Here is a 12,610-nt window from a genome sequence, read left to right on the forward strand (position 1 = left end):
AAAGCCCGAAGACCGAGCCCGAGCCCAAATCCCGACCTAATAAAAAATTACAATTTTCCTTATTCAAATTAGAATTAAAAATTCAGATGGTTTTTTTTCCTATTTAAATGAACAATGGGCCTACAAGATGGTTTTTTTCCCTTTCTTTTACGTTTTAAAACATAGTTTTACATTCTTAAATCAAAAAATTTATTCAAATGGACATAATCACATAACCCATTTTAAGTCTAATTTTAGGTCGGGTCGGGCTATTTTGACAAAACCCGAGCCTAGCTTGAATTTATTGCGGGTCGAGATTTTTGGCCCGAGTTTAAGCCCGCGGGCCTATAAACATGTTCAAGCCCATCCGGGGGCCGGGTGACAGGCCACCCGGCCCATGAATAGGTCTAGTGGCCACCCCTCCATCTGAAACAAAGTTTGGGGTAAAAAAAAAAAATTGCATCACTTTGAATGAAATATCAATAGTGGATCGTAATTAGAATGATGATATATGCAGCGCAATATGTAAACGGTTGACCCATCCTCGCTCTACTAAAGATAGGGTTATTACCTTGTGAGGGTGCGCAATCCAGCTAGTCCTAGCTGTCAACGACCTTGCCTCTGAACGGAGCTACAAGGAGCCTGAAACAGAGAAGATGGGGAAGCTCCAAGGGAAACCTAGTATGAATGCTCCGAAGCTCAAGTTAGAATTCTTAGGCAAGATAAAACCAGATGGCGCAAAGTTCACGTACCTTGTTCATGGGGGGTAGGGAGCCTTTTATAGCCACCTTGTGCACTCACTCCTAAGCTTTTGTCAGGTCGGGTATGATTACCTCTGGGCTCCTGCCAGTTCGGGTGCCATCCCCTCTGCTGGACAGAACCGCCACTGCTCCCTTTTGTTGAAGCCGTCTCTGTGACTGGCAATGACGGTGGCAGGTAGCGGTTGTAGGTGACCGTTGAAGTGCGGCTGTCAAGCGTCAGATCCCAAGTCAGTCAGGTGCGCCGCCCTTGGATACGGACCTCCTCGGTGTCAGGTATGGTACGTTTGTTCAGTTCGGCGTCCTGGAGTGGCGAGCGAGGTGAAGTCTTGAGTTCGGATAGGGGAGTGTCCCGAACTGCCATGAGGCGGGCCAGTTCGGGTCACTGCCTTGTGTGGCTCGGGGCCTAAGGAAGAGTTCGGGCTCCTCGTAGGGAGTTTCGGGCTCCTAGTAGGGAGTTCGGGCTCCTCGAAGGGAGTTCGGGCTCTTAGTAGGGAGATCGGGCTCTTAGTAGGGAGGTCGGGCTCCTAGTAGGGAGTTCGGGCTCCTCGTAGGGAGTTCGGGCTCTTAGTAAGGAGATCGGGCCCTTAGTAGGGAGATCGGGCTCTTGGTAGGGAGGTCGGGCTCCTCGTAGGGAGTTCAGGCTCCTAGTAGGGAGTTCGGACTGCTGGTTTCCTCCCTTTGGTGCTTGTGCCCTGGGTGCGCTGTTGTGCCGAGCTGTTTGACTTTGCCACGTGTTGAGTGATTACGAGGTCGGGCCAAATCTTCCTTCATTAATTGCCCCCCACTCCTCGTGCTAAGGGTCTTGCCTTGGCGCGGGGAGTTTGCAAGGTGGCAGGTGGATTTGTCCCGTACTACAAATCTCGGATGATTGATAGCGCGAGGTGCGTTGTCAGGGTTAGTTTCTTCGAGCGCCCAAAAGACGGAAACGCGCCGACCTGCCTACAAATGCTGCCAGACGTGACAGTGCGCGCTTTATGTCAAAATCAAAAAAGCACGCCGCTGGGAGACGTGACAGCAGGCATCCTTTCAAATTTTGAAAACGTGCCGCTGCCGCTTTTAATGTGAGGAGACGTGCGCTATCGTTCTGTCAGTTTCAAAAAGACATGCGCCGGCGCTCTGTCAGTTTCAGAAAGACGTGCGCCGACGCTCTGTCAGTTTCAAAAAGACGTGCGCCAATCACGTCTCGGTCTCAGGGGACGTGCAGTCAGCACAACTGCGGGCCGTCGGATTGGCTTTGATCTCTGCTGTTGCTTCTTGGTCACTGCGGGTATAAATAGTGGGGGACCGCAGTCGCTTTGTCACTTCTGTGCTGCCTCTTGAGCTCGCGTCCAAGTTTCAGCTCGCACCCAGGCTTTCAGTTTGCGTTTCAAGGTTTCCGCTCGTTCAAGTTTTCGTAGTCTTGTTCAAGCTTTTTTCCGGGTGAGTACCTTCCTGGAATCCACCTTCTCTCCTCGATGTCTATCTTGGAATGCTCAGACGGTTCTTCAAGTGGGTCAGATGCAGGTTCTACGAACCGAGTCGCATCCCCTGATAGTCCTAGCGAGCCGGAGGTAGAGCTCGAGGAAGAGTTCGAACCCGTAGGTCGAGTCGCCTTGGGTAGTTTGGAGTCCACCTCTCGTCGGGGTCGGACGTTAGACAAGTTTGGCCCCTTGACCATGACGCCTGAGGGGCTCCAATCCCTTATTACGTATTACAATTTGCCTGGGGAGTATGCTTATTTCATACCTTCGGGTAGCTTTCCTTGGGAGCACGGTTCTGAATCACTTCGGCGTTACGGTCGGCCAGCTTCACCCGAACACCATTCGTAATTTGGTGGGGACAATCTCCCTATTTAGCGAACAGGGCTTTCCTTTAGACTTGGAGATCTTCTCTTCCATCTTAATGCTTAAGAAGCAAGCGGGTCTCCTCCCCGGGCATAGGCGGGCATATTACCTATCTCCTCGCCCGGGTTTTAAGCTTTTACAAGATCTTCCTAACAACGTCCCGGCATGGTAGTGGGACTACTTTGGGGTGAGAAGTGTGCTGGGGTAGCCGTTTCAGACCGGGTGGGGGGTGGCCGCCCCTAACTCCGGTGTTACGCTTGACAAAGAGACAGTGAAGGGCCTCCGGCAATGGGCGCGGCTTGGGCTAAAGTCCCAATAGTATTTGACGGAGGCCAAGCTCATTGTGGCTGGCTTGAGTTCCGGTAGGTTCCTTACTTGGAAGTTCTATTTTGCTCTATCTAGCTTTTTTTCTGATGCCGAACTCTTTTTGGTAGGTGTGATGGATTCAAGAGGGACTCGTGGTGGGCGCTTGTTTCAAGGCATGAAGAGGAGGAAGCGAGTCGCCAAGCGAACTCGCGTCGAGCTGCCCCGGGATGCGGAGCCCGAGGTACTAGACTACCCATCCGGGGATCCGCCCAGGGAGCCCGAGATGGCTCCTCCAATGCAAGAAGCGGCAGGGGGCCCGTATGCTGAGACTACTTACACGGGGGCTCCCACCTACTTTGGTGCTCCTGCTTACTCTGGGTCTGCTCATACGTGAGTTGGGCCCTCGGGATTGGGGGCCCCAGGGGAATTCAGGAGTGTGCTGTCGCCGACCTACGCTCTTTAGAAGAGTAAGGAGGCCATTTTCCCCAAGGAGGTCGCGCCGTGGACTGATCTCCCTCTGCACCAGGTGGCCTGCCGTGCTGTTACTCATGCCATGGTGGTAAGTCAAGACTTTTTATCGAGCTCTTTTGCTTTTATCCTTCTTGTTGTCGTTCTTTTGATCACTCGTTCTTTTTGGTAGGTGAACTCTTCTATCCATGCCTTGGCGGCCCAGGTGGAAAGGAGCTCGAGGCAGGCGCGAGCTGTTGAAGAGGCTCTTCGTGCTGCCGAGACGACTTCCCGAGCTGCTGAGGCGGCTTCCCGAGCTGCTGAGGCGGCTGCTCGTGCTGTAGAGGCCAGGCAGGCGAAGTCTCAGAGAGATGCCGACGCCATGGGAGTCGTAGTGAAGCACATGGCGGACCTGAGGCTGGATTTGCAGCATCAGGTCGAATACCTTCAGGAGGACATTAGGGAGAGGACGCAGATCTTTTCTCAAGGTATTGAAGATGCCAAGAAAAATGTTGTCGATGAGTACATCGCCTCACCGAGCTTTGAAGACCTAATGGTGGATTCGTACCGAAGAGGTTTCAAGCTAAGCCGGTGGATGATCCAGAATACGTACCCCGAGCTCGATATTAGTGCCATATCCACTTCGCGCATAACTCAGGAGATGGCCAATGCTGCTGATGGTGAGCCAAATTTCGAGGGCGAGGCAGGGCCTTTGGGTATCGTTGAAGTGCCTTCTGATAATGAAGAAGTTGCTCTGGGCCTGTAAATTTTTTTTTTTTTTTGAAATGTACTACCTTACTTTGAAATAGAATGACTTTTCTTGTGGTTAAGTGTTGGTTGTTCTTTCTCCCGAACTGAACGTATTTGCTGAACTGACCATACGTCCGATTTGTTTCCTGCCTGGGTTACCGCACTCGCATGGCCTGTTTTGGTGGTCTCTGAGATGCCGATGTCCCTATTAGTTCATTGTCTCCGTTTTGCCTTTGGCTTTCTTTGCTTGCCTGTGCTGAGGTTCCTTCGTTATCTCGGCATCCTAGCCCTTAGGCTTTGGTGGCGATTTTATCCACTTCGCTTGGTGGTCAATACGTAGTATCGCCTTAAGTTGACGATGTTCCATGCTCGGGGTACTTGCTTACCCTCTAAGGTTTCGAGCTCGTATGCCCCCCCGAGTGCTTTCTTTACTCTGTAGGGTCCTTCCCAATTTGGTCCGAGTTTGCCCACGCCGAGTTCAGGTACCATGATCTTACGGAGAACCAGGTCACCGATGTGGAAGCTCCTCTTCTTTACTAAGGCGTTGTAATACCGAGCTACTTTTTGCTGGTAGGCCGCTGTTCGGATGTGCGCGAGGTCTCTTACCTCATCCAGTAGGTCGAGGTTGGTGCGTAACTCGTCTCCGTTTGTCTAATCGTCATATGCTTCTAGTCGCAGTGTAGGTATTTCGATTTCCGCCGGGATTACCGCTTCGGTGCCGTAGGTGAGGTTAAAGGGGGTCTCTCCCGTGGCGGTTTTTTCCGTAGTTCGGTGAGCCCACAGAACACTTGGTTGCTCATCCGCCCCCAACCCTTAAGCTCGGTCTAATCGTGCTTTCAGTCCGCGGAGGATGGCTCTGTTCATTACTTCTGTCTAACCGTTTGCCTGCGGGTGTGCGACCGATGTGAAGTTCTGACAAATTCCCATATTTTGGCACCATTCTTGGAACTTGATATCCTCGAATTGTTTGCCGTTGTCGGAGATCAGTACCCGAGGTAGCCCGAAGCGACATACTATGTTCTTCCAAAAGAAGTTTTGTATGTTTCGGGCTGTGACTGTTGCCAGAGGTTCAGCTTCTATCCACTTTGTGAAGTAATCTACTGTCACCACTAGGAACTTTCTCCCACCCGTTGCTGGCGGGAATGGCCCCAGGAAGTCGATGCCCCATTGTGTAAAGGGCCATGGACTGGTGAGGTACTTGAGGTCGATAGCAGGCTGATGGTGGATATTGGCATGCTTCTGACACTTGTCGCATTTTCTGACGAGCTCGACGGCTTCTGCCTTCATCGTTGGCCAGTAGTATCCTTGTCGAAGTGCCTTTTGGGCGAGGGCTCTGCCCCCCAGGTGTCTGCCGCACAGACCTTCATGAGTGTCACGGATTACGAGCTCGACTTCAGCAGGTCGCAAGCAACGCAGGTAGGGGAGTGTGTAGGATCGTCGGTACAACCGTTCGTCTATTATGACGTATTTGGCTGCCTAGCGCTGCACCCTCTTGGCTGCATTGCGGTCTGCAGGGAGGGTTCCATCTAGCAGGAAGCTCGTGAGTGGGTCGATCCAGCTCGGCTCTGCTTCAAGGACGAGAGCGACCTCTTCCGCCCCATCGAGAATGTTGGGTCGAGTAAAGTCCTCTATGTACACGGTTCTCATGGCGTTGTGACTCGTGCTGGCTAACCGGGACAAGGCGTCGGCCTCAGTGTTCTCTGACCTCGGGATTTGCCTGATGAAGTGTGACTGGAAGTTGAGCTGAGCCTCCTTTACTTTTGCCAAGTATGCAATCATAGTGAGCTCACGTGCTTCGTACTCGCCCGTAACCTGGTTGACCACGAGCTGGGAATCACTGTAGATAACTACGTGCTTTGCTACGACCTTGCGTGCTAGGTTCAGCCCGACTATCAGTGCATCGTACTCCGCCTCGTTATTGGATGCCGCAAACTCAAAGCGTAGTGCGTATTCCAATTTCGTTCCGCTCGGGCCGCGTAGCACTATTTCAGCCCCGCTGCCCTGCTGGTTCGAGGAGCCATCTACGTGAAGGATCTAGGGCTCCTCATCCCAGTTCGCGTTTGGCCTAACCAGGAGATTTGCTACACTGGCTGCTACTTCATGGGGTTCAGGCTCTATTGGCTTGGGAGCTTCGGGCTCGCCCGAACTGGGGATCTCGGGCTCAACCGGCTCAGGGGCTTCGAGGCTAAACGTGCACTCGGCGATAAAATCCGCCAAGGCTTGGGCCTGAATAGCAATTCTTGGCTTGTACTGGAGGTCATACTCACTGAGTTCGATGGCCCATTTCGTTAGTCGACCGGAAACCTCGGGCTTGAGTAAAATTTGCCTCAGAGGTTTGTTAGTCAAGACGATGACGGTGTGAGCCTAGAAGTACGGGCGGAGTTTCTGAGCTGCTATCACCAGTCCGTATGCTAGCTTTTCTATCTGCGGGTACCTTGTCTCTACTCCCTGCAAAATTTTACTAACATAATAGATGGGTCGTTGGACCCGGTCTACTTCTTTTATTAGTACCGAACTGACCACCTCGTCGCTTGCCGAGAGGTACAGTTCTAAGACCTCGCCCTCCTCGGGCCGGGCTAAGGTTGGCACACTAGCGAGGTAGCTTTTTAGCTCGTCGAACGCGAGCTGGCAGTCTCGGTTCCACTAGAACCCTTTGCCTTTGATTGCTTTGAAGAAGGGCAGGCAACGGTTTGCTGATTTGGACATGAAGCGGCTTAGAGCGGCTATGCGGCCGTTTAGCTTCCAAACTTCTTTTACTTTCCGGGGTGGTCTCATATCTAGGTTGGCCTTTATCTTGTCCGGGTTGGCTTCAATACCGCGCTGGTTGACAATGTACCCTAGGAACTTGCCCGAGGTGACACCGAAGACACATTTGTTAGGGTTCAATTTCATGCTAAATTGACACAGGATTTGGAAGACAGAATCTAAGTCTTGTATTAATTCCTGTGAAAACAGCGTCTTGACGACCATGTCATCTACATAACATTCTATTTTCGTGGCAATCAAGGGCCGAAACAGCCTATTTACAAGTCTTTGGAAGGTTGCCCCGACATTTTTTAATCCGAAGGGCATGACCTTGTAGCAGTACAGGCCGAACTCGGTTATGAAGCTGGTTTTTTCCTCATCGGACTGGTCCATCCTGATTTGGTTGTATCCCGAGTAGGCGTCCAGGAAGCTTAGCAACTCATGTCCCGAGGTCGCGTCCACTAGGCGGTCAATTCTAGGGAGGGGGAAGCAATCTTTCGAGCAAGCCCGGTTCAGGTCGGTGTAGTTGACGCACATGCACCACTTTCCGTTTGCCTTTTTCACCAGCACTGGGTTGGCTACCCAGCTCGGGTAATGGACTTCCCTTATGAAATCTGCTGTGAGGAGCTTTTCGACCTCCTCGTCGACCGCCCTCCAGCGCTCTGGGGCTAAGTTGCGTTTCTTCTGTCTAACGGGTCTGACTACAGGGTCAGTATTAAGTTTGTGAGTTATCAAGTTGGGGCTAATACCGGGCATGTCAGCCGCGGACCAAGCAAAAATATCTAAATTTTGAAGTAAAAAACTCACCAGTTCGGTTCGTAGTGGTTCCTCGACGGAAGCACCGATCCGTAGTGTGCGAGTTGGGTCTGTAGTCGAAGTCGGGACTGCGACCGTTTCCTCTGTGGTCGAATCTCGTTCCTCGCCTTGCTCCGTAGGCCGCTCCAGTTCAAGGTCGTTGGCCACCTAGGTTTTTCCCTTCAGGGCGGCAACATAACACTTGCGGGACTCGAGCTGGTCGCCTCACGCTACCCCCACACCGAAGTTTGTAGGGTACTTCCTTGCCAAATAGTATGTGGAGACCACTGCTCGCAGGATATGCGTAATTGGCCGCCCTATTATGGCATTGTATGGGGAGGGGGTTGCGACCACCAGAAAATCATGGTTGAGTCTGATCGCACAAGGCCGTGTGCTGACTTCCACAGGTACTGTTATTTTTCCGAGGGGCCTGACTTCCTCTCCGCTGAAACCCACCAAAGGAGTGTTCGCGGGCTTCAGCTCGCTCTTCTGTAACTGTAGCTGGTCAAATGCTAACTTGAAGAGGATGTCCGCCGAGCTGCCCGAATCCATGAGTACGCGCCTGACCTCGAAGTCGTTGATCCTTAGTTTAATGACAAACGCGTCATCGTGGGGGTAGTGGACCCCTCGCGCATCGTCTTCTGTGAAGAAGATCGACTCTTTAGTCTTTGATCTCTTTGGGAGGTTCTGTTCCTCTTGGGCCGCTTCGCAAACTGTCGTCTGGGCCGCCGCCGAAGTACACCCTACTACCACCGAACCTCCCACAATTACATGGATGGTTCCCCGAACTGGCCTCTCTTCCGGAGGCTGTCGCTGCAACGGTTCGGCTGGTCTGCAGCTAGATTCAGGGACATCCTTTCCGTGCTCCCCTTGCCGACCTGCCTTATTGTTATTATTATTATCATGCTGTACAAAATTTCTTAAGTATCCGTGACGGATGAGTCCCCCTATCTCGTCCCGGAGATTATTACACTGTTCGGTACTATGACCGTGGTCTCTATGGAAACTATAGTACAAATTTTTATTTCTCTCGTTCGGATTTCCCTTAAGGCGAGGTGGCCACTTTACGTATGGGGCATCCTTGATCGTCATTAAGATCTCGGTCCGCCTCGTGTTTAACGGCGTGTAATCCGTCCAAACTGCTAAGGGAGCTCGGAATGACTGGTTCGGCTTTGGCTCCCGGGCCGGGTTTTTTCTATCGACTGGGTTGGAGGGCTCGCCTTCCCACTTTCTTTTCTCATTCCCAATTTCGGTCCGTTGGTTGATTTCTTCCTCTGTTCTCATGAACTTATCCGCGAGCTTGAGGAAATCGGCCACGGTTGCAGGCTGGTTAGCCACCATGTGCCATTTGAACTCTTTGTGCGTTACTCCTCTCTTGGCCGCCGCGAGCTGCACCGCGGTATCTGTAAGCACGCTTCATTGAACCGCTTGATGTAGCCCCGGATGGATTCTCCTTCTCTCTGGACTACTCCGAAGATGCTTTCCTCTGTTCTGGGGCACCGTTTGTTGGTGACGAAGTGTGCGGTGAAGACCTGCACGAACTGGGCCCAGCATCTTATCGACCCGGGGGCCAGGTTCCTGTATCAAGTGCGGGCTACCCCCCTGAAGGTGGTGGTGAAGGCCACGCACATGCACGATTCACTGGCCCTAGCAAGGTGCATTTGGGAATGAAAAGCATCAACGTGGTCGTTGGGGTCGAAGGACCCATCATACTTGTCCAAAGGTGGGAGCTTGAAATCTCTGGGCAAGGGGACCGCCAGGAGTTCTGATGTGAGGGGGGAAGGAACTGAGAGAATCGGGGCAGCTCTTACCTCGTCCAAGCTCGTCTCTTCCTTACCTCTGAGCTCGGGCAGGACACGGGTGGCAGTTCGGCGACTTCGCCGGCGCCTTCGTTGTTGAGTGGGCCTAGTACTGGCGTTGCTGGCCTCTGTGTTGCCGAGCTCGATGGGCCCGGAATGCTGGTAGTCTACTGCCAGGGCGCTGAATCGGTTTTCCGTGAGTGGGAACTCGGGCCTGGAGCGTCGAGGTGCTGACCTTGCGGGCGAGGTTCCTGACCCGCCTGCGAGCTACGAGGCGGGGGTGATTTTTCTCTCTCTTCGGCCTGGGGACAAGGCCTGGCTGTTAGGGGGGTTCTAGGGCCGGGAGGCTTTTCCATGGTGGGGGAGTCCATCCTGTGGGGAGGCCTTAACCGGATTCAGAGCAGGGTGCCGAGGTGGAAGTAGTGGTTGGTTCTGCGGCAGTTGGGGGAACTGATGTTGATAGTGATACTGGGAGATGTTGTGCAGTACTTTGTGCTACTGGAGCTGGTGTTGCAGGAATTGTTGCATTTGGGCTTGCATTGCCCGCATGCATTGCATCAGGTTGTCCAACCGGTTTTGGCTGGTTGCCAGGGGGACGGCAGTTGGTTCAGTAAATGTTGTCTTGATAGGGAGAGGAAAGGGGATGCTCATGGAAGGAAGGTTTACGAGCGCCACTGCTTGTGGCGCATTCAAGCTGGGGATCTCATCCACCGAAAGGAGGATGGTGAACTGTCCGACGCACACCACGGGGACTTGAAGTTGTCCCCCGGTGGTGTTTGTCTCCGTGCCACGTCCGGCGTTGCTGGAAGAAGCCATGAGTGTTGGGGTTTTTGAAGAAAATAGGTTATGAGAGTTTAGAGGAAGGCTTTTAGAAGCGTTTCCCACAGATGGCGCCAATTGATGGTGCGCAATCCAGCTGGTCCTAGCTGTCAACAACCTTGCCTCTGAACGGAGCTACAGGGAGCCTGAAACAGAGAAGACGGGGAAGCTCCGGGGGGAACCCAGTATTAATGCTCCGAAGCTCAAGTTAGAATTCTTAGGCAAGATAAAACCAGATGGCGCAAAGTTCACGTACCTTGTTCTTGGGGGGTAGGGAGCCTTTTATAACCACCTCGGGCACTCACTCCTAAGCTTCTGTCAGGTCGGGTATGATTACCTCTGGGCTCTTGCCAATTCGGGTGTCATCCCCTCTGCTGGACAGAACCGCCACTGCTCCCTTTTGTCGGAGCCGTCTCTGCGACTGGCGATGACGGTGGCAGGTGGCGGTGGTAGGTGACCGTTGAAGTGCGGCTGTCAAGCGTCAGATCCCAAGTCAGTCAGGTGCGCCGCCCTTGGATACGAACCTCCTCGGTGTCAAGTATGGTACGTTTGTTCAGTTCGGCGTCCTGGACGCGAAGTGCTGGAGTGGCGAGCGAGGTGAAGTCTTGAGTTCGGATAGGGGAGTGTCCCAAACTGCCATGAAGCGGGCCAGTTCGGGTCATTGCCTTGTGTGGCTCGGGGCCTAAGGGAGAGTTCGGGCTCCTCGTAGGGAGTTTCGGGCTCCTAGTAGGGAGTTTGGGCTCCTCGTAGGGAGTTCGGGCTCTTAGTAGGGAGATCGGACTCTTAGTAGGGAGGTCGAGCTCCTAGTAGGGAGTTCGGGCTCCTCGTAGGGTGTTCGGACTCTTAGTAGTGAGATCGGGCTCTTAGTAGGGAGGTCGGGCTCCTCGTAGGGAGTTCAGGCTCCTAGTAAGGAGTTCGGACTGCTGGTTTCCTCCCTTTGGTGCTTGCACCCTGGGTGCATTGTTGTGCCGAGCTGTTTGCCTTTGCCACATATCAAGTGATTACGAGGTTGGGCCAAATCTTCCTTCATCACCTTGTCTTAGGGTAAGACTGTTAGTGACGTAAGGAGGAACAAAGTCACGTTAAGACCTTAGGGGAATCATGTTCATCGGTGATTGGTCCCAAATTAAAGCTGGGGTTGGAGACACTTAAAAGAAATTTGACTTTTCAAATCCATGTGCTTTCTACAACAACAGCAACGAAGGTTCGCTACCATTTTCTTTCTTTTCTATTAAGAAAAAGAAAAAAAAGGGGGAAAAATAAGGATTTAGTACTTCTTAGTTGGGACTCTAGCATCTTGTTAACGAAATTGAGGTAGAACAAGAATCTCTATTACATTTTCAATTAGTCAATTACTTCAAGTCCAATTTAAGCATTAGTTTTTTGTTTCGTTTGGTCTAATTATAATTTAATTTGTACCTCTAATGGGGGTGTCAATTTTTTCTTAATTTTAAATTTAATTATATTTTAAATTGATTAAAGTTAATTGTAAAATTAATGATTTTTATTAATTTTCATTATTTTTAAATAGAATCTAAATTAACAAAAATTAATAAAATTTATTGTTTTATTGTTAGGTTGACTTTATTTTTTTTCAATTTATTAGTACTTATAATTTTGATTATTTTAAATGGACTTTAAATTAATATAGAATTAATATTTTCTTAATTCTATTCTCTTTATTAATACATTTGTATTAATGAGAGAGAGAGATTCTCAAGAAAAAGAAGAATTTTCATTAAATAAATGAATAATACAATGAGTAGGGTTATTCCTACCAACAAAATACATTCCAATCCCCTACCAACATTATTGACACTGCACATATCATCATGAAACTAGGACCCACCATAAAAGTGGGGCCTGCCATGCATGGTCTTCAAAACTGGATCAGATCAGACGATCGGATAGGAAAAATTAGTTTTTCCCCAAAACCATTAATTTTGGTCAGCAAATCGTTGAACTGGCCGGTTAACCGTTCGAACGGTTTTGACCATTTTTCAAAATTTTTTTAATTTTTTTAAAATTTTTTTATTTTTTTATTTTTTTTGTCAAAACGATCGTTCGAACCGGTAACTAAACCCCTGACCGATTCGGTCATGGGTCGGTTTTAAAAACCATGCTGCCATGTATGAGATGTGAGGTGGCAGATTTTATTTATTAGTAGGGTGTTGGAATGTATTTTGTTGGTAGATGATTTGGACTCTCAAAATGCCACTTGGCTCGATTTGGTTTTACCATCTAAAGTACCTGCTTGGGAAGGCTTCCACATAATGTCTTTGGGGCTCTAAGCCTATATCTTTTGTAATGTGGGTCCCACATGAAAATCTTAGACATGATTTTTGTTCAAAAACCTTATGCTTAAATACGTTTTTAGTGAATCAAA

Source organism: Nelumbo nucifera, chromosome 3 (assembly GCF_055504915.1).
Source record: "Nelumbo nucifera cultivar China Antique chromosome 3, China Antique-T2T, whole genome shotgun sequence".
NCBI lineage: Eukaryota > Viridiplantae > Streptophyta > Magnoliopsida > Proteales > Nelumbonaceae > Nelumbo > Nelumbo nucifera.